Below are 23729 nucleotides of genomic sequence, written 5' to 3'. Positions count from 1 at the left end.
GGAGTTTGGTCTATGTCCTGGCTTTTACATCCAGCACATATACAACCATTAACCCAAACATGTTTTCATGTGTACAGATTCATTTTATCTGCGTACAGCATAACATGTCCATAGCCCTGTAATGAGCATTTTTCAAACATACACCCCACAATTTCAAGCATTTTATAGTGGTGCCCACAAAGTTGCTGGTAAGTGCTTTTCACTCATCAAGGTTCTTCATACCACAGCCTAATAGTCTGTACTTCCTATTCCACAACTTCCTTGGAAGAAAGAGAGAGAAATTCACATAGACTCCCTTCATTTTCAACCAAAACTGGTACCTTCTCTAGAGGGAAAATTTCTATGACAAAGAAATCAATCAAAACTTAGTAAAAGTCAGTTCATCCCTAATAATGGCTCTTTTAATGATCTTCATTTCAGCACATTCGAGCAGTATCTACCTATGCAAGAAAAGTGCATTAATAAAAAATAGACAATTGCATAAATGGGTTGTTAACAGGTATCTGAATCTTTACACCATTTTCATTTCAGTCTCCCTCTTCCTCCCTCTTTTAAAAAATCCATATATACCTATTAAGGAGTATTGGCTCTCCATGTTCTTCTAACACATACCGTAACCAACACGTAAAGTCACAGAAGTCATAATTAAACTCGTTCCCCCCACTCTGAGATCCCAGAGCCCTCTGGAGGCTTCACAAAGCAAATATTCACAATGGGTTTTCTACAAATAGGTGCAAGCTCCCAAGCTGCTGGGAAGGAGTCTTTTATGCTAGGGTGTTATGACAGGGGACATTTATGGCCACATATTCCAGTTAATGAGCCCTGTTACAAGGGCTTTCTACACATCTCCCAAATTGGTTAATAAGGAAGGCTCCTAGCAGTGTGTTATGGCTAATGCCATTTGGTTTCCCAAGTTTTAACAGCGAGAAGGAGATAAAAATGGACTGAAATATAGTCGCTGTCTGCTTTTTTCATAATAGCATCATTTTGTGGTAGGTGAACATCTTGACAAAGAAAGTGCTCTTTGAGGGCTGAAGCTGTTAGGTCAATGCCTAGGAAAATCAGATGATAAGCCTCTGGTTTGTTAATTTGCCAAGACAAATTACCAGTTGTCTTTTAATGTTAATCTTACCATAGCTTAGAAATATGGAGACTTTTGTCAGTATTTCATAAAAAAAAATTTGCTCTTTGATCAATTTTCCCCAACCTGCAAGTTATACATTATATTCTTCAGCACTCAAGTTTTTAAAAACTCATTAGGTGGATGGAGCTCTACATGAAGTCCATTGAGGTATGGCAGTTGCGAGTCTTTGAGACCTTATCCACTATGCTAGAAATTTAATGATATGTGGGCCATATCATTATGGGCAGGACATATAAAATTTCCTAACTTCGAAGACTTTGTCTTGCTTGGTGTATTATGAATGAGAGGAAAGGGTTGAAATCCATCTTCTGTAGTGGGCTCACTGGAACTGCTGTGCAAAAACCAGTCCTTTCAACCGTCAGCATGAAGCTCCTTATACTGAGTCAGATGATTATTCTGTTGTGTTGTTCAGTCGTTCAAGATCGTGTCCAAACTTCTTCGTGAACCCCATGGACCAGAGCTACAGCCAATGCAGCGCCTATCCTTCACTGCCTCCCGCAGTTTGGCCAAACTCATGTTAGTACTTATGAGAACACTGTCCAACCATCTCATCCTCTGTCGTCCCTTCTCCTTGGTGCCCTCCATCTTTCCCAACATCAAGGGTCTTTTCCAGGGAGTCTTCTTCTTCTCATGAGATGGCCAAAGTACTGGAGCCTCAACTTCAGGGTCTGTCCTTCTAGTGAGCACTCAGGGCCGATTTCCTTGAGAATGGATAGGTTTGATCTTCTTGCAGTCCATGGGACTCTCAAGAGTCTCCTCCAGCACCATAATTCAAAAGCATCAATTCTTCGGCGATCAGCCTTCTTATGGTCCAGCTCTCACTTCCGTACATTACTACTGGGAAAACCATAGCTTTAACTATACGGACCTTTGTCGGCAAGGTGATGTCTTTTTTTTATTGAATTACAGCATTATTATTATTATTATTATTATTATTATTATATTATTATTCTGGCTGCAGCTATGTTCTATTATACTTTAGTTGTTCTCAGAATGAACTGAAATGCAAGCAAATTGTGTGTGTGTGTGTGTGTGTGTGTGACTTTTCTGTCTCTTAAGATAAGGTTCTATTGGCCCTGCGTTTATGGGAACTAAATTGGTGAAAGACTTACCCTGTGCCCCCCCCCAGTAGCTCCATTCCAGAATTGAGCCTGTTGTGGTAGGAGAAATCAATTGCTCTTCCTTTGACTAATCCAAGCAGGTGCTTCATGCTCTCTTCTCCCAAACTGTGAACAATTGGTTAGGCTATTTTTATGTGAGCAATTGTGTATATCCTTTGGAATACAAACTTTGCCTTGCTATTGTTATCTGAGCCTCTGGCATCATTGCTAGATGTATTGGGAACTGAAGGATCACACAGGAAGCGAGTTTATTTAAAATGCAGCTGCCTGTTTATTCAGAGCAACTTCCCAGAGAGTATGGCATGCCTGCTTCCCATAAGCAGTGTTTGCTGCTAATGGCTGACATGTGGAATATTCTGTGCGTTATACAATATAATTGCTTGGTTGGTTCCATGGAAAAAGAGACACAAAGTAGGTAGGTCAACACTTGCACGGGCATAATTTCTCTCGGCAAATATGTACACAGCATTCTTCTTCTGGTAAAAAGGCAAGAGATAAAACCAATTGCATGGTGGGAGGATCCACAGACGTGTGAAGAATTCCCTTCAGAACTTCCTCTGCAATCCAAGAAGGTCAGGAATATAATTGCTGGGGTCAGAGCTGACATACTCAGCTCCATCCACAATTTTTTTATGTCCACATGAACTGTTTGAATGCATGAACAGTGCTAAAAACATAGACATGCCTGTTCAAAGACATTCAGATGCATAAGGACCAAAATGACCACTTTCTGTACTCAAACTTGTTTTCCTCAACATGGCGCCCTGCAGATGTTGTTGGACTCCAACTCCCATCAGAAGCAGTCAGTGTGGTCGATCATCAGGGATACTGGGAGTTGTAGCCCAACAACATCTTGAGATCACCAGGAAGTCTGCTAAAAACCCTACAAAGGATTTTCCAAGTTCCATCTCTTTTTCCGTAGCAATGGATTCATTCACTTGTAGATGATTTGGGTTTGCGGAGAGATACGAACCGTTGCTGAGTTAACCTAAGATGCAGAGAGATGGAGATGGCCATGATAAGAATGGATTAGTATAAGAGAGGGAGTCCAGAAGCAAGGCAACTAAAGAAAGGTGAACATTAAGCAGTGGACTGGAAAACATGAAACCATGGCTTGGTGAAGGAGAAAAGAGCTTGAGGAAAGGAACAGATGGGATATAGGGGATACAAACATGAAGGGCTAATAAGAGGTGAAGTGAATTTTGCAATGATTTGAATCAGCGTTGAAAAATGTGTATAAGTGTGTATGATTTCCGCGCCCCCCCCCACTCCAAAATATCTATCCCTGCATTGCAGGTGGTTGGGCTAGATGACCCTTGATGTCCCTTCCAACTCTACAATTCTGTGATTGTATGATTCTATTTTCCTACTACAGAGCTGAAACTGCATATTTGGTCAGGTCTTAGAATATGTTTACAGGCCATCCTTATGGGTTAATTGTTTAGAATTCCGAACCAGTAGCAATGCTTGATAACAGACATTATGAAGATTGCCATTCATTATCATGAGTGTCTAATCTCTATGGCTTAGTGAATGCTAATATGAGAAATTAGGGGTTTTGTAAGGTTAAACGTTCTCACCCGCTTAGATATCTTCCTGTAACGGAAGATAAATAATTCTCAGATTTAACATGAATACAGCATTAATTTCCCCTCCCTGAACCTCCAATTCACATTGCGTATTCATCATACAATTAGATTAATTGAAATAATTGAATCTCTGTATAAAGAGTAACTAGCATAAAGTTTATGATGCAGCTCCTACAATAAACAGTTAAGTGAATACTGGAATTTGGTGACCATAATACTCTGTTTTGGGTGGTTACTATTTATTTCACCATTCAGGGAGGATGTGTTGTATGATTAAACTGTATGTAAAATCTACGTTTTTTCCTCATGTCCATCCAGACCTCCTCAATGTGGATAAACCAATGATGTAGAAATATTCTGAAATAGAAAATAAGTTACTCTGCTTGAGAATTAAAGACCGTGAATCACTATCCATATCGGGACACCTTTTTGCTCTCTCATTTCTGGAATTCTACATGTGTCAGCCAAGCTGTACTTCTTGATCAATTGGTTGAGTTCCAAATCCACAGTCTCTTTCAGTCCAGATTGATCTACAGCTACTTTGTGGGCAGGAAGGTAATAGAGAAGAGGCTAAAAAGATAAAAACCAAAAACCAAACGGGGCATTCTTTCAATGTAGTCTCTTCAGCAACAGCAATTTCCCTCTCTTGAGAGCCAGTGTGGTGTAGTGGTTAAGAGCAGTAGACTTGTAATCTGGTGAACCGGGTTCGCGTCTCGGCTCCTCCACATGCAGCTGCTGGGTGACCTTGAGCTAGTCACACTTCTTTGAAGTCTCTCAGCCCCACTCACCTCACAGAGTGTTTGCTGTGGGGAGGAAGGGAAAGGAGAATGTCAGTCACTTTGAGACTCCTTCGGGTAGTGATAAAGTGGGATATCAAATCCAAAATCATAATCTTCTTCTCTTTCAGTTTTTTTTAAATATAGGGGCGGAGGGGGGTCAAAGGAATTAAAAAGGTCTTAAAGAGATTTAAAGGTTTTGAAGGTTAAAAGTCCTTAAAATAAGTTTTCAAAATGTAGAGATATAGCCGACAGGAAATCAGGGCGGTGGCTGCAAGGCTGCTAGGCTTCGTTAAAACTAATTTGTGATGCTGGCTTCACAGAATTCTATGGTGCAAATTCCTGGTGTTGCCGGACACATAAACCACCTTACCTTGGAAAAGAGGTATTTTAAAAAGAACAGAAGTGGGTGGGGGATGTGGAGGAGCCAACAAAGCACACCCCCATCATGTAATTGAAAGGGAATGTGCAGAGCTCTGATAAGCAAGTCTTACCTTGGCGCCATCTTGCTCTGGTCAAGATAACTTAGAGAATCTCTTCTCCATGGAATGCAAATAGCATGTACCACCTTGTTTTGTTAACCTGTCATAGGGCATTAAAAAATACTGCATGCCCTTCAGTGGGCTTTTTGATGATTGCTTTCAAAGTGTTGGTTTTCAGGAATCATTTCCATCACTGTCAGCTGAGTTTGCTTGTCCTTACGGATGTCATCCTTGTGACTGGATCTGCTATGGTTATGCAGTGTTGCGATGTCACTCTGCTTTCTCTTTAATTCCCAGTTGACTAGGAACACCTATATAACTGATCTGGTAAGCATCAGGGCTCTCTCCCCCCCCCCAGCTGGAACTCACTGGAACTCAGTTCTGACACCTCTTGAGTGGGCACGGTTGTCATTATAAGAGAACAAGGGAGGTGTTCCTGGTGAGTTCCGGCACCTTTTTTTCCTGGAAAAATAGCACTGCTCGCTCCGATTTAGTCTCTCTTGTTCTCAGCGGTGTCTTTAGGTGGGTATGCTTTTGTTGGCTACAGAGCATTGCAATTGCATCTCGTTCATTACCTAAATGGAGGGACCAGTGTGGAGGACAACCACTGTATACCTCACTTCATGGCAATGACGTCCTTGCTGCTTGCCATGAGAGGAAGAGGCAAGATGATGGGAGGACCAGTGCTGTGTGGGAGCATTAGGTTGGTTCCACCAGTGTGCCAGCAGAATGCTGATGTACTGCTGCCTCTCCCCTGCTTTTCCCAGTAAGCGGCAACGACAACCCTACTGGGAAGTCAGGTGCATAACATCACACCTCCATATTGCCCGTTCCTGCCTATAATAAATCCAGGCAGGAATCACTGGAGGAATTCTTCTTCTTCTTTTAAAATCCATTGATATTGAATCAAATTGAGTGAGGTGGGGGAGAATTTATTACAGAATTTATTTAAAAAGGAATTTTATCAACAATTAAAAGTGTTTTTGTTTCGTTTTTATTTATTGGATTTAGATACAAGCCCGTCATCATAAGATGTCAGGGCGGTCCACAGAATAAAATACAGGACAAAACCAAGTAAACCAGCAAAACAAATCAGCAAAACAATACCCACCCCTCCATCCTTTCCCACCCCAGAGCAAACGCTCATCCCAGATGCAGCAATGGAATAACATTCTGTGCAGCTCTGAGCTTAAGAACAGGGGACCACCACAGGCAGAAAGGAAAATGGCACAGCGGTGAGAAGAATGTTGATGCACAGAATGAAAGCAATGGGACTAAATTGCTTTCAAACTATTGTACTCTGTCTTGAATTGTTTTGCCTAAAACCTGAAATCAGGTTCCCAAAGGCTACAGTTGCATCAGGAGGCATTTTTGACATTTTGCTTAAGGGCATGCAGTTAACGAAGCCTTTGCACGTAAATGATATGTGATCAGCATCTGTGTCCACCAGCCCATGCATCTTATTGATGCCGCAGTGGGAGATAATCAAATTGGAGGCTGGGGGCTGGTGGTCTACTATCCACTGTGCTTTGGAGTTGCCACCAATGCATCTTTTCCAGGTCCAGAGTGACATAGAGATGTGTCAGTTGTCAGATGGCATAAGGGCCAGTAGGGTTTACCTGGTCCAGTGAGCCTCAGATTCTTACCTGGTTCCATAGTCTTCATTGTACTATCAGATTTCCAGCTGAGATTTCTTATTGAATTCAGTCTTTGTGAATTTTAACATGAACAGATCTCATGCACACCACCTCCAGATTCATGTCTCAGTCAGATCATAGTTATCCACTAGAACTGAATCATTTGATGAAGTTCATGGCTCAGATAATTAATTAATTAAATAAATAAATTTCAAAATAAGTTAGTGTATTTTGACAGTTTTATTTTCAGTTCCTTTCCTAATGATCTCAGGCATGGTTTTTTCCCTTTTTCACTGCTGCCACACACTGGGTCAGTGTCTTCATTTATCTACTACGACCCTAAGGTCTCATTATTGGTCATTCATGGCCAGTGCAGACTTCATGAGCGTATAGGTTAAATTAAGTGGGTGTTTTGTTTTGTTTTTGCCCCAACATGCATCACTTTACACTTGTTGAAATTTAATTTAATTTGCCATTTTACTGCCCATTCACTCAGTTGGGAGAGGTCCTTTTGGAGCTCTTCACAATCTCTAATGACCCTGAACAATTTAGTATCATCAGAAACATTAGCCACCTAATGATAAAAGCAGTACTTCTTTGCAGTGGAGGGAGGTGGGTCAAATATAAAAAAAGCAAAACACCTCAATTTATGTTGCACGCTGAGGCCTAATTACCTGGGAGTAAGCCCCATTGAATTCATAGGACTTCTGAGTAGACATGGTTAGAATTGTGCTGTGTCAATCGACTTTTTGCAGTCTTCTGTTTTCCCTCTTCTTTGCCAAAGAGAACAAGTGCTTATGAACATTGATAGATGCTAAAGTGCAGCACGTAAGAAATCTGGATTGTCTTCATGCTCTCATCTGTTTGTGTTCTCATTTGATTTTATGCTTGCCTGCCCATGCAACAGTGTGCTCCATCAGTGCTCGCTTGAGCACATCAGTAAGTTGGTTAGCACAGTGTTGAGGAGAGACTGGAACAAATGGATGGAAATGAAAGAAGTGGCCAACTGCACATGTGCCAATCCAGAATTAGTTTTAGAAAGTGTCTGTGGAGGAACAGAAGGATGGTGAAACTGAACATTGGGCTGAGGACCCAGAAAAACAATTAAGAATGTAACTAGAGAAATCCGGTCAACTATCTGGAACCCAGTTTTTTGCAAGAGTCTGGGAATCATATAGAAATCTGGACGAACTGTTTCTGGTGCCTTCTAATCTCCTTTTATGCAGGTTCCAGATCCCGGTATCCCAGTTTCTGCTACTAAACTTCCCCTTCCCTGATACAGTGACAAAATAGAAGGATATCGCAACACACTATGCCTATAAATGTCCATACCCTTTTCAGAAGCGGTCGCAGGTTCTACACAGTGACAGCTGCAGGAGCAACAAGGTATGAGATGTCCAATTGCAGCAAAATATCTTGCGATTCCATCTTTGCCATTTGTATTCACGGTTTCCTTTGAGCATGAGATCAAGGCACTTGATCTCATCCTTCCTATGGGGAAAGCGCCGCTTCTGTTTTATTTCCCTTCTTCATCTGATTAAAGTGTCTGTGAAGACACAAGATTTTTGACAGTGGCCTAGCTATCATTTCCCCATATGTTGGTGCATGCTTAATGAACCAGCCAGGTGCTGATCCTGCTGGTAGCAATCTGTCTTGTGGCAAGGAATTAACTACATTGCCAACTCTTGCACTATAACTGGGAGGTCTGTTGCTATTTGGAATTATTGTTCAAGTCTCAGGTGCCAAAGTCAGGAGCCAATTTTTCTCCTCTTTCATTATTTGCAAGTGTGAAAGTAGTTTAAAACATGCAAACATGATAATACAAAGATTCACTCTTTTATTTTTTAAAAAATGTTGCCTAGCAATGCGGAATATCTGTGCTATATATTTAATCACTTTTAAATCTGGAGGGCTTTTGGTCTCGTACAAAATAATGCAGAGAATTTAGAACCTAGGTGTGCACGTTGGACTCCAGCCTCCAGTGCTTTGGGTTTTGATCATGCCTATTGTGCCCTTTTCTTACCTGTCATTGACATACAAACCAGCTGCTATCATGTCTGGATCTTGGCATTAAATTGGGGAGAAATGGCAGAAGTGTGTTCTCAATTAGATTTCAAAAACTTCTCAGTGTATTATACAACCCCAAGAATTCATAATCAGGAATAAAAAGGTTGCAATCATGGGGGATGAACTAGACACAATGGAGATTTCACCTTTTATACTTATGTTGGATTTGAGGTTTGTGTAATACATTCAGAAGGGTTAAAAAAATATGCTTGCACCTTAATTCAATGTCAATTACACTGGTTTTTGATTAAATGTTGCCTTTTGTGCCTGTATTAAAACTTTGGAAGATAATTGTGTACTCACAAACTATGGTCCTTCAGAGAAACTGGGAAAAGTTGTTTTGGATTTTCCTTCCTTCACTCTTCTAGTGTATTGGGGTATTTATTGTGTCCACTTGGAGCTGAACTTGACCTGCCACAAATTTCATGGGGATGGCAACCCAGAGAAAGCTTCTGTCTGGTAGCTCCAAAAATGTGGAACTCTAGATGCCAGCAGAGGTCAACGATACAATTCTCTATTCCCAGCAGCAAAATGACACAACAATATATTTTGCCTGCGTGACATGAACTGGTTCCTTCTTGTACATGGGATTTCCAGGGCTGCATTGTGTATGAATAGTCCTCTTGGACTGGCTTTGTGGGGTGAGTGTTGGGATCACTGTTTTATCTTGCTCCCTGTCCTACCTTCAGGCTCAGGTGCATTGGAGAAATGATATTCGCTCCCTTGCCATTTGTGTTATGGGATGCCACTATTTTGTCCCCAGTGCTGTTCAGCATCTATATGAAGCAGCTGAGAACTGTCATTAGGAGATTTGGAGCTCAATACATCCTCAAAATGGTGATGAAACACAGTTGTATGTATTCTTAATATCTGAATCTGGAGTGGCTGTGCAGGCTCTGGGCTAGGCGTAAAGTGCAGGGGTGGACTGGATGAGGGCCAATAAACTGAGCTTAAACCCTGGCAAGATGAAGGACAAGCAGTTCCTGTGCCCATAAAACAGTTACCCTCCAGGTGTAAGACACAAATAATATCATATTTAGAGCATTCAAAAACAATTAAGAACATCAGAAAATGCTTAAAAACAACCACCACACCCTCACAGCTCATAATTTAAAGGTTGTCAGGAGCAGTCCCTATCATCACCATCCTATCTATGCCTGGCCAAACAGGATGTGTGTGTGTGTGTGTGTGTGTGTGTGTGTTCCACCTTAACATGAAATAATTATGAGAGTTCACCAATATCCAGAGGGCCACCTTATGGAAAGGCTGAGAACATTGCCAGTATCTCCTCCTCATTCCTTTCCCCGCAGCATGAGATTTAAACATGTAAACATCTCGAGCACAGGACCTCGGATTAAAAAATGCCGAGGTTTGAGCAGACTTGAAGAGCAAAACAAACCACAATATAGCAAAAATAATAACAACACAACAGAAAATGAGGAAACCGGCGTACATGACATCTTGACATTGCACTGGGAAGTACAACTACCCTTGGGGCGTAAGCAACCTTTTCTAAATCTAACTAGCATTTGCCTCAGTGCTGATAGTTTGTTTTCACCCTAATTTGTCTCCTTCCTGAACAAGCTTTTGCCTCTTGGCTACAGCTTATGGTTCCAATAACTTCCCAGTCTCCTTTTGTATAAATTGCGGGAAGGTGTGGGGAACGGAGTAAAGATGCGGTTCTTTTTATGATCCTTCCCAGGCCTCTGCCTCTGGAATTTAAAGGTAAAAAGAGAACATGAGGAGGAGCGTGAGATTTATTAGGTGGTGAAAAAAGTCTCCCGAGGAAGCAATAGAGCTCCATCACCTGCCATATTAGAAGAAAGGTGGTAAGTGCCTTGTTGGAGGCTGACTTGCACTGTCAGAGGGTGGACGAGGACTCCTGAAGTGACTGAGCCATCTTAGTAACTGTAATTGAGCCAGGGGGAGTTTTCAGGTATACAGCTAAGCTGGCATTAGACATCTTTTGCATGGCCAGGGACATCACAGAACAGACTTTAAAGTTCAAGTAGAAGATTACTGACACTATTTTAACTTCTTTCGCTCCTCTGCTTTTAATAGAGACGAACATATTCCATGAAGTATAATAGGAATGAATGAAATGTGTGATTCATCAGTGATTCTGGAAAACATCACATCAAAATAGGGATGGTGCCCTCATGGTCCTGCTCCCCTATATTCATGTCAACCCTCTTCACCATGATCAATGTGAGAAGGGGGGCTTTGCTAATCTCAGGAGATGGGGGGATGTTCCCCATCCCTGGTTTAATGAACTATGTTTATTGTGGTCAGCTTGCTTCTATGTACATTTTGTGAAAGGTAATATACTTTGGCCACCTCATGAGAAGAGAAGACTACCTAGAAAAGACCCTGATGTTGGGGAAAGATCGAGGGCACAAAGAGAAGGGGACGGCAGAGGATGAGATGGGTGGACAGTGTTCTCGAAGCGACTGGCATGAGTTTGGCCAAACTGCGGGAGGCAGTGAAAGATAGGCATGCCTGGCGTGCTCTGGTCCATGGGGGACACGAAGAGGTCGGACACGACTGAATGACTGAACAACAAAATATACTGTATGTCTCTAAAAATGTGCCAAATTGCTTTCTATACTAGATAGTAGCAAGATTCAGTACTAGGTAGTAGCAAGTCATATTTCTGGTTTATGTTAGGTGGGTATCTGCTCTCATTTTATATCATTGTGCTGATGGTTATTATTTTTAACTTGTTTTATAGTACCCCGTTCCTGGGATTACTTTGCAACAAGGAAGCGTGGGCTTGAAAATATTTAAATAAATAATGGTCACTGCGATGGGAGCTTACCGACCAATGCATTTCATTCAGTTAAATCCATTGCAGAGGAAACAATTTGAGTCATACTAAATTAAGAGTGGTCATCATAATTTGTACCTAAATCTGTTGTGATGGCTGTGCCCACAAACTACTTTGTGCCATCAGTTTGCACCCTGTTTCTGTGACAGTAACATGCAAAAACACAGATATAATAATTACTGCATTGGTGTCTCTTATAGAGCATGCCACAGGTTCAGGACAAACCCAAGCAATCCAGGGAATCCATAAAATTGCTGTAATCCACCTAGTATAAGAGTTTATCACAGAAAGTAGCTGTGCAGAAGCTATCACGCCACAAAAGTATTGAGCAAATTGGGGCTTGGAGTTTAGCATTGTAAAGACAAGTGTACATCGTGATAAAATGTAGAGTGATCTTTCAATTTTTACTGCATATATACTTCTAACAAAATAGATGACCTCATATTGTGAATAAATAAATGTGCATTGATAACTGATTGGGCAATTTAAAATGCTATAGCAGGTGCTTGGGAATGTGTGTTTGTGTGTGTGTGTGCATGAAGAAGCTAGAGACTTTCTATGTGACGAAGCAGGAAGAATTAGATGTGTTGCTATTTAATTATAAAATATGAAATATTTAGGAATGTTAATTGGTTCTTTTCCAATAGCGATAAGAAGAAAGAAGGAGAGGATTTATTTGAATAGCTTACTGCAGTTCTATACTGCCAGGTTGATTAATTGTCCAATCCTTCCTCAGAAATAATTTCATGTGGTTTGAGATGAGAACCTGCAGAAATAATAGGCTGCACCAGCCCTTTAGAAACTCTGGAAATAAACAGTGATGTATTTTGGTTCCAAATTTTAGCTGCATCTTGTTTACCAATATTTATGTAGATGCAAGCGAAACTTTGGAAAGGTAATGTAGTCATATGTGAATGATAAGTAGGCTGTATATTTAGTCGTAAATTTGGAATGGCTGACATGGACACTGAAGGGAGACTATTTTTATAAGCCCCAAGTCATTGCTTCGGTCAGCCATGGCAAATTCAAGGATGCCACTAGGAGCAATGATAACAAAGCACCTTCTGATATGTAGGCTTAAAGAATTACAGCTGAGGAGCACAAGGTTAATGAAACATAAGAGGAGATATTAAAGTGAAGAACTGGAGATGCCCAGAACCACAAGCTTGTAGGTCATGTTTACAACAAGGGGTACCAAGTTCAGAGTTAGAATCAAGAATTGTGCTAGTATTAGCAGAGCATTGAGCCAAGTGAGAATTCGTGATCCAGGGAAACAGGAGAAGAATTGACCTCAAGCGTCCAGGAGAAAACAAGTGAAAATTCAGAGGCGTATCATGAAGAGAAGAGAGACATAAAACAACCCATGGCTTTCAGAAAACATCAGCCAGGTTAATTTCAATACATGACATCAACATTAAGATAACATGTGCAATTGGAAGGTAGGAAGAAGTAAGGGGAATACTTTAGGGGAGAAAAGGGCAAGTGAAGAAGGAAAAGGCTAAGTGAAAGCTGTGTGAGGGAATGTGTTGCTATGTGGCTCCTGAGACAATGTTATTCCAGGATGTGGGGAAAGGCTGGCAAGGTTGCCCATAAACCCCTGAAATGAATTTGGGAGATACATTTCTGGTAGTATCCAGCTAAATAGTTCAAGGTGTTTTAGCTGTACTGTGGAACCTCATCACCCTCTCTACTCTCTATGCACCCCAATAATCTGTTCAAGAGAGTTGGGGGAACCACTATAACTGATTTAGTCGCATGGGGGTGCAGGAAGAGGGGAAGTTCCGCTGTGCAGTCAGCCCTCCGTACAAAATTTCCTTGTACCGTTTTGAGTAGGCCTGGCCTCTGGACCTGACTGGCTTGTGCCCATTCTGCCCATTGCTGCATAAGGCCATTGGTACTAGTATCCATCCTCTTTGTTTCCTATGAGCTGGAAAGGCCACACACTTACCAACCGTTCCCTTGACATTCCAAGGTCCCACTGTTTACAACTGTTATATAAAGTTCACCAGGGGCTATGCGTATTCTACAAGTATAGACAAAAGGCAGAAAAAGGGCATTTGGCTACAGGCTTCAGCTTATGAAGAATATGGGGTCCCGTTTTAAATAAAGCAGGTTTGCAGCCTTTTCAGTTGTAAATGTATGCTCACAAGTGTGTTGGCAGCACTTGTTAAAACCTCAGAATAATTGGCTGAGCAGGTATTTGATGCTCTCCACAGCTCGGTGTGCCACCTCTTGATTAGCAGAACTGGGGAAAAATAATAATGCGTAACATCTAAGGTATTGAATACTAAATCACACACAATGAGTGAAATCATGCCAATTTTGTCCTATTTGCATAATTTATACAGGAACATGGATGCTAATGGTTCAATATTCAGCCACTATTGTGAGGTAATAATATGAACTAATTGAATACAATAGCACCAAATGCTGCATTGCATGTTCTTTTATCAACATTCAAACATCTTGTGTGAATGATGAGTAACACCCAAGTGAGTTTCCCAGCGAATCTATGAATTTCCAATAAACTGGAATGCAATCGGCAGCTTGTGCATCTGCCTATGTGCTGGTCATGAACTTTATTCGTATAAGGCGTATGAAAATATGAGGGTGACTTATGAAGGTCATTCTAGGCTTGTAAAAAGCAGCATGCAACACAGACGCAGATCAGCTTTCATGCAAGAAGATCAGTGAATGTGAATTGATGTGAGTCTAATTGCTTCTTTCTGTTCAACTCTAGCAGAACCATGGACAGTTCCCTGGAGGTGAAAGAATGGTATAAGGCCTGCCCTCAGCCTGCAGACAACTGGGTTGTAGCCTGTCAAGATTTCACATAATCAAACAAATTTAAAGCAGGCAACTATAAAAGCTATCACTCAAAGTAAATAAGATGTCATGACTTTCAGGCCTTTGAGCAGATTTCCTTTTGAGATTATTCTGCTTCTTGGATGTGGTGACCCCCCCCCCACTATATGTTACCAAGAACATGAGCCACCCCAGAAGCATATTCCTTTCATGCTGATATAAGTTTGGATTGAGTTCCTCATATTACCTGACAACAGCTAGTGATGGAGACAAAGCTCAAATCGGGCAAATTTGGAAGACAAACTCCTCTAAATTGAAGTTTCTCAACCCCACGCTATACATTTGACACACATCTGGAGCTTATGGCTTTCTTTAAGGATTTCTGGGTACTCTAGTTTCTTAAGAGTGTTGGGAATGGTAGCTCAGTGAGTGGTAAATTACAGCTCTCATTGTGGTTTGTGATTTAAATGTGTGCTAAATGTGCTTTAAATATATGATATGCCTGGGAAATTCCATTTCTTCTCATGTTATTGTATGAAAGTGTATGAAACCTATACTATATCCTTTGCTATTATCAGTTGGATTTTTTTTTTTTTTGCCCCAGAGCCCAAATAATGTTAATATTCCTCCGTACTTCATTTCCTACCACTGGCTTGATCTTCTGTCCTTGTTTCTGCCAGTAGCACTCTCTCTCTTCCTGGGCTACCCTTCAGGATTCTCTGTCATATTTTTAGTACAACATGAAAACTTCTACATCTTAAGCAAGTTAGAAACAGAAACACCACAATTGTCTCAGTTATTGATAGTTTCTTGAAGGGACCTAGATCTTTTGTTCATTCTCAAGGTGTGCAGCGGAATGATTTTCCGGTTTCTCAACGCTTTAAAATATTCAAGATGGAGGAAAGGGGAGAGGGATACTGGTGATAAGTGAATTCTGCAAAACTGTCCTTAAATCTTTTAATTTGTTACTGATGTTATGGGCAATAGCTGTCTTTTATAACAGAAAGGAGGCTATTAAAAGGCAGCTGGTGTCATTATACACAAAACACTCATACCAATCTGCTGTGGAATTCTAGATGGATATCATGAATCTTGTACCAACAGCTTTCTTAAATTGTCATCTTATTTCAATTTTTTTGTAAAAGGTCATTTAAAAATTAAGCTGGTTTGAACATCTTAATGTATTATGTTGCCCTTCTAAATATTACATACAGTGGTACCTTGGATTACATACACTTTAGGTTACATATGCTTCAGGTTACATACTCTGCTAACCAAGAAATAACGCTTCAGGATAAGAACTTTGCTTCAGGATAAGAACAGAAATTGTGCTCTGGCGGCACAGCGGCAGCGGGAGGTCCCATTAGCTAAAGTGGTGCTTCAGGTTAAGAACAGTTTCAGGTTAAGAACGGACGTCCAGAACAAATTAAGTACGTAACCAGAGGTACCACTGTATTATTAAATGTGTTATGTCCTCAATGAGCTATTTTTCAGGAGCCCTTTAGCTTCTGTGCCTCCTAAATAATTTTTATAACTGCCGAAAAGCTTAGATTTCCCTCAAACCCCTCCCCTCTCTCCTGTTCATAGGTAGTACCATCAGCAATAATACTCACAGCCTGAACATCAGAAATATAGGGAACAATTGGGGGTCCTGCAACAACAACAAAAAGTTGCATTTGGGGTGGGGGAGAAGGTGCCATGGGAAATCCCAGATGCCCTACACTCTTGAATTTCTCCTTGATTATCTATGAAAAGCTAGGTCTTCTTCCCCTAGGGAGAATGTGGGTGGTAGTGAATTGGGTCTTCTTTTACCAATACAAGGAAGTTCAGACTCCCAGGGTCTCTGTTGATATCAGGCCCCATAAGAGAAATGTGCAGGAATTAGAGGAGCTTTTCAGTGATCAAGTATATAGGTTCCATGTTCCCCCCCCCCCATCCTTTCTAAATGTGCATTTAAGAGACAGAAGCTAAGAATACAATTATTGGATTCACAATTAAAGTGGTAACTCATGTTACAGACGCTTCAGGTTACAGACTCCTCTAACCCAGAAATAGTACCTCGGGTTAAGAACGTTGCTTCAGGATGAGAACAGAAATCGTGCGGTGGCAGTGGGAGGCCCCAAGTGGTACCTCAGGTTAAGAACAGTTTCAGGTTAAGAACGGACCTCCGGAATGAATTAAGTTCTTAATCCGAGGCACCACTGTATGAGGGTTATATCCAATACTACTCATACTCAGAAAAGACTCAATGAAATTCTGTTGAATTCACTGGGTCTACTCTGCATATGTTAGATATCATCCTAAGAGTTCTCACTCTCATTTGGATATTCAGAAACCTACACAAGACATTTGAAATGGCCCTCAGCCCTTTTTCTACCTCTATCTGAAAAGCCTGAGTTACTTGGATGCTAGTCCCACTTAATCTAATTGAGAATTCTTCCAAGTGAGCATACTTTTGTAGCTTTAATCTTCTAACCAATAAGGAAGATTGAAAGCCCGTGTATGTGACCCTTTTCGAATTTAATTAGAGAGATCCTTCCTGCGTTCGTGTCATTTGCCGCGGTTACACACCAATTTATTCTTAGAGGAAAAACAAACACAGACAATAGAAGGACAGAAAAGAAGGACAATTAAATGAACTCCATCTCTCTGGATTGACATCCACTTCATTCATTCTTCATCTCAGTCTCTCTCTCCTCCTGGGCATGGACTTGGCAGCCGCTCTTACCACTTCTGACAGGGCTGGCAGGTTCCATTACCTACTCAGCTCTCTGCTGATATCCATCCTTGATTCTGCAGCATTGGCAGGCGTGTATAAATGGCACTGGAGTCTTTTAGTACATAGCAAAAGAGCCTTAGCCTAAGTGCACACAGCTCTTGGAAGATAAGTCCATGATGAAAGAGTCAGCTGCACATTTGGATGGTGTCTGGACCTGTGCAGCTTCAAAATGCCCTGGGGTTGATGCAGTTTAATCATGGTATCAAAAGGTTTGCGGCATTTATCATTGCAGTGTCTTACAGGAAGATGGGGGAGAAAATGATTACAGGGATTGCAGGTTCCAGAGATTCAAAATATTAAACAGTTCCTGTATTTTGTGTGTTTGAATGTTCTCATGTTGTAAGTCCTTTCCTCCCTTCCCTGTTTCGGAAATATTTAAATATCCCCAAGGATGTTAAAAGACAATGGTTTAGACCCTAAGATGTCAACGTAAGGAAATTCTGAAACAACCACCCACCCCCAGGACTCAGGGCTGTCCTGAACAATGGGGGTGGGTTGCCAGAATAGGAAGGAATTACTCAAAAATAAACCTGGATACTAAAGTAAGTGGAAGGGAAGGAGGGAGGGAGGGAGGAAGAAAGGAAGGAGAAAGGAAGGAAGGAAGGAAGGAAGGAAGGAAGGAAGGAAGGAGGGGGAAAGAAAGAAAGGGAGGGAGGGAGGAGAAATAAAGAAAGAAAGAAAGAAAGAAAGAAAGAAAGAAAGAAAGAAAGAAAGAAAAGAAAGAAAGAAAGGGAGGGAGGGAGGACCCTAAGCAGGGTATATAAAATAGTATAAAATAAATATTGATAACACACAGGTATAACCAGCACAAATTTAAAAATGAGTACAGTGGTACCTCCGGTTGCAGACAGGATCCGTTCCAGAGCTCTGGTTGGAGGTTTCCGCAACCAGAGGTGCCTGTTCTGCGCATGCACACGGCACGAAAGAGCGCTTCTGCGCATGCGAATGTGGCGAAACCCAGAAATATACTTCTGCGTTTGCTGCGGGTGTATCCCGAAGGATACATAGCAAGAGGGGCACGTAAGTAGAGGTACCACTGTGTACATAACTAAATTATTTGTCTAGGAGATCTTACTGAAATCAATCAATCAATCAATAAAATTTATTCGACCATCAGTCAGTACAGGCTGAAATAAAAAGTATTTCTAGCAGGTGTGTGAAAGAGTGTGACGAGGATTAGGGCTTTTATTCAGCCAGAACTTGCCAGAATTCAGTTCTGGCACCTCTCAGATGGGTGCCATTGTCATTCTAAGATAATGAGGAAGGCATGAAGGGTGAATTCTGGCACGTCTTTTTTCTAGAAAAATGACACTGATGAGGGTATAATAGATATGGTTATCCAAACCATAGGTGCCCTTGACAGAAGGCATCATCCACCCCCACCCACCTTCTCCAGCTGGCTCCAGAAAGGTTCCTAGGCACATAAAATGATCTCACTCTCATTCTTAAAAAGGATGCAGTAGTGTAGCTTATTTAGGCGGTGTTCCCCTTCTTCCCACTGTTCTCCTAGCTCTTGCTTTGTTGCTTTGTAATGATCCCTTCAAGGCCTTCAGAACTATCCGTAAATATATGAGAGCCTCTTCATTCTAGCAACCCTCAGATGAGCTTTAGCAAACTTGACCCCCCACATACATTCACATACATCCATGTTTTCGCCATGCTCTGCTTTGCAATTTTATATCTTTGGTCAGCGTGCTCTTTTAAAAAGTATTACTCCAGCTTGGTAGCCCAACTTGCTTTTTGCAGATAGTCTGCGCTTTCATTTTCTCCTTCCCCTTGGCTTTGAGTTTACGCAGAGGGGCGGGAGTTCCCTTAGCGTGGCAGGCATGTGCGGAAAGCAAATATAACATCTCATTTCCCTGAATGAAAGAGCCAAGTAATGAACTAAGTAATAACTAGTGTGATGTTAATCACAACAAAGACAAACAAACAGATAACAGCATTACAATAAATGTCATACTAATGAATACATGAATCCGAAATTAAGTTTGAAATATCTGCGCGTATTTAGCATATGCATATCTGTCATAAAAGGCAGCTTGAACTATTAAATTAGAAAACTTGGAGAGAAATTGTGGCGCTTTTGATCTACATCCATTAGTATTCCTTGAAGCTACAGAAGGCATATCTCCCCTACCTCTTTATCAAACTTCCCACCCCACCCCACCCCGAATCACTAGCAGCTCTTTTTCAAAATAGAAAGATTGCGGATGACAACTTGAGGAAAGCATCAAAGGAAGTAATTTAGATGTTGCTTTATATTCTTCCCTTTGATTCCAGCTGCAGCTAAAGTATCCCACTCCGTAGACCATAGTCTCTTGCAACAATTGATGCGCTAAGAAGCTAAATTGCTGCAACATGCTACAACCGCAGCCTCTTGTGTTGCATGCTTAGAGAATTGGGGGTGGGGGGAGGGGAGTAATCAGGGCACCAAGGCTTAACAAATAGCCTCAACTAAATCTTTCAAGTGCCAGCCACTATAATTAATTATAAACCTCAGAGGAAAGGACATCGCTAGGCTGGAAATCCTCCAAAAATGATGTTAGCAGTTATTATCCTTCCAGCCTTTTCACATGCATGACATATCCCCTGCTAGTGAAACAACAACAACAAAAACCCATGATGTGAGTTTATTTATTTTCTGTTTAAATGACTTTTGGGCTACTTTTCAGGATCATAGATTGCAGACAAAACAGCTTCCAATGAAACACCACAGCGTAAAGAAACGTGATACTTAAGCATTCCAACAGTTCTGATGGAAACAGGCTAGGTGTCATCTGTGTGAGAGATAAAAGAGTCATGTCTTACAGCAGGGTTGTTCAACTGGCTGTGGCTGGCAGGCTAGACCCCACCTCCACCCCCCAGCAGGCCAAGACTGATAGGGGCTGCTCATCTGTCAGTCACCTCCCATGACAGTGACCTCAGGTGGCATGTTTTGTACATTCGCTTTGAAATCAAAGTCCCATGGTTTGCAAGTCCCCCTCAATCAGTTTCCAATCCCTGTGGCGCTTGCAAAGCTTTGCAGGTCCTGGTGATCAGCCTCAACCCCCTTTCCAGGTGCTCAGGTGGTGGCTGTCCTCTTTGCCAGTGTTGTCTGGTTCACCATTGATGAGCCTATCTAGAGAGAATTGACCTTGGCTCAGCTATCTGTGCACTAGTGACCTCCAACCTGGATGACTGTATTGATGCCTTTAGTATTTGGCCAGGTCAAAAATTATGAAACCAATATCATGATATGAACTAGCAAGCGGTTTGGGATGATATATCGCCCAGCCCTAAGGCATGTCATGATTCACAATATATTGCCAGGTCTAAAATTATGAATCTGATATCACAATATGGACTTCAAACTGGTTTTGGACAATATATTGATTTATCGCCCAGCCCTACAGCCCACTTGTGTGCTACAATTTGCTTCAGAATGCTTAAATGCCCACATGCTAAGATAGCCAGACTCACAAGCACCTAGAGTACTGCCTTTTTGATGGTGGACCCACAATTGTGCAATTCAATTCTGTGTGCAGTTAGGCAAAATCCATTCCCCCTACTTTAAATGAAATAAAATAAATAGTGCTGTTGTTAGTAGTGTTCTGAAATGAAATGGTTGTTTTGGCTCTTTCAATATTATATTATATATATTTTTATTTTGGTGTATATTTCTTTTCATTTCAAAAGGTGGTCTGTAGATGGTTAAAAAAAAAATAAGTGTATTGTGCTGAACACACAATCCTCCCTAAAATTAGGAAACCTGAATTTTCAGGGTTCTTGGTTGTGAGGAGGCTTCCAAGCATTTTCAATTCTCTAACTTTGTGGAAGAAGAAAAAATCATTAGGGAACAGATTCTCTGTATGAGAGATAAAGAGAGACTAAAAGCAGTTTGCCAAAGTTTCTTAGGATTTTTCTCTTAGCGTCTCACCAAAATGACACATGTTGATGAGAAACATACCATTTTAATGTCAAATTTCCTAGCGAGTTTCTCCAAGTTGACTTGAATTTAGACCCTCAGGGATACACGTTCAGCACCGTATCAAAAGGCATTATGTAACTTCCATTACTGGTAATGAGAGGCACGCAGCTAAATCACCCTGTATTGTGTGAAAAGCATATCTCTTTATGTTAGCTTAATGCAATTTAATGTATAGTTGTGGGCTTTGAATTGCAGGTGATACTGAGATGGTGAAGCAGAAGAGAACTAAAGGAGACAATGAACTTGCAAATCTGGTGGGGAGCCTTTATAGATTTTATATTTGAAATCTTAAAAGTTCCATTGAACCAGCAGTATTTCTCTCTGGATAGAAGGATAATTTCAAGAAAATACAATATGCATCATAAAACCAAGAAAATGAATAGAAATGTAGCTGAACTCAGGACAGCAAGATTCTTTGCTTCTGCTTGAGTGTGAAACTATGACAACAGGATGAAAAAAGATGCAGAATGCACTTAGTTGAGATGCAAGGATAAGTTTGACTAGGAATCAAAAGTCATTCAAATGTTGCTCAATGGCAGTATACAAATGGTGGTTTTTTAAAAGAAACTCACACAATTGCTTGATCAAGTATGAAGAGAATAAAAGCAATGAAGGGAACTTGAGATATATTTTCTAGGATATGTTGTTACAGAAAAGAAATGAAAATTTGTTATGCAGCATTTGAGAAGGGTCCCTTCCCTTCCTAGGTTTCACAGTCACTTTTCTGGTTCTCACCATCAGGGGTGACACCTTGAATAAAATATTGGGTGGAGGGGAGGACCAGGTAAGCCCCGCCCCACATAATCAGTCACAAGATGCAGCACTCACACACCTTTTGGAAGACAATGCTCATCAACTTCTGGGCCCCCCGGTCCCCTCAAATATTTTAGGGCGAGCTGAAGGGACCTCAGCCTCTAGGAGTTCAATCCTATGCTCACCATAACCATACCTGGAAAGACAGGTGAACTAATGCCAGTGTACTGGAAGAAGCAAAGATCATCAGTGTTGAAGCAATGGTTCTTCAACATCAACTTTGTTGGACTGGTCATATTGTGTAGATGACTGATTATCGTCTTCCAAAGCAACTACTCTATTCCGAACTTTCAAACGGAAAGCGTAATGATGGTGGTCAACAAAAGAAGTTTGAAGACCGTCTCAAGGCAAATCTTTAAAAATGTAGTATAAACACCACAATTGGGCAACACTTGCCTGTGAGCGCTCCAGTTGGAGAACAGTCTTTTCCAAAGGTGTCATGGGCTTTGAAGACACCCGAACTCAGGACGCAAGGGAGAAATGTGCTACGAGGAAGGCACATTTGGCAAACCTTCACCATGATCAACTCCCACCCGGAAACCTATGTCTCCATGGTGGAAGGACGTGTGGATCCAGAATTGGCCTCCACAGTCACTTACGGACTCACTGTTAAGACCATGTTCATGAATGACAATCTTACTTGGCTATGAGTGATTGCCAAAGAAGAAGAGGAAGAAGAATGTGCAAGGGGAAGTAGTGTACTAGCTTCACTTCCAAATCCCATTGCCCCCCCCCCAAGTTGGGAGAGTGACCATCTGAATGGTGAAACCTCCTATACTCAAAGGGAGCCTTTGCCCATGGGGAAGATTAATAGAATGATGGTGGGAAAGTAAAGCTGGTGCATTTGTTCCTCTACTCCTCTTTCACAAGTTTCCTCGTGTGTTTGAAGAGGGCTTAGGAAGAGGCTTCTAGGATGTTGACCACTGACCCTCACCTCCTTCCCAACTGCCAGGACAGTCATTTTAAAAAGAAGCATGGAAAAGCAAAGATCAGTGGCATGTACCAGCAAAGGACAAACACAAGAAGGATAAGAATATGCTTATTTTTAGGTAGAATTTTGTAATTTTGTGATCGAAGCACCCACTCTGAACCTAAAAATCAAGCCATATATATATATATATATATATATATATATATATATATATATATATATATATATATATATATATTCTGTGTGTGTGTGTGCGTGTGTGCGCGCACACACACACACACACGCACAAAATCACTTCTTCTTTTTTTAAGCTCTAGAAACCATAAAAATGAACTGGGGGCAGTTGCAAAAACCCACCACCCAGAGGGTATGGAATATATTTTTGTTTTTGTTTGTTTAGTCGTTTAGTCATGTCCGACTCTTCATGACCCCATGGACCAGAGCACGCCAGGCACTCCTGTCTTCCACTGCCTCCCACACTTTGGTCAGACTCATGTTGGTAGCTTCGAGAACACTGTCCAACCATCTCATCCTCTGTAATCCCCTTCTCCATGTGCCCTCCATCTTTCCCAACATCAGGGTCTTTTCCAGGGTGTCTTCTCTTCTCCTGAGGTGGCCAAAGTATTGGAGCCTCAGCTTCAGGATCTGTCCTTCCAGTGAGCAGTCAGGGCTGATTTCCTTAAGAATGGATAGGTTTGATCTTCTTGCAGTCCATATGACTCTCAAGAGCCTCCTCCAGCACCATAATTCAAAAGCATCAATTCTTTGGCGATCAGCCTTCTTTGTGGTCC

Source organism: Lacerta agilis, chromosome 4 (assembly GCF_009819535.1).
Source record: "Lacerta agilis isolate rLacAgi1 chromosome 4, rLacAgi1.pri, whole genome shotgun sequence".
In the NCBI taxonomy this organism is placed as follows: domain Eukaryota; kingdom Metazoa; phylum Chordata; class Lepidosauria; order Squamata; family Lacertidae; genus Lacerta; species Lacerta agilis.
Note: the sequence above shows the minus strand (reverse complement) of the source record.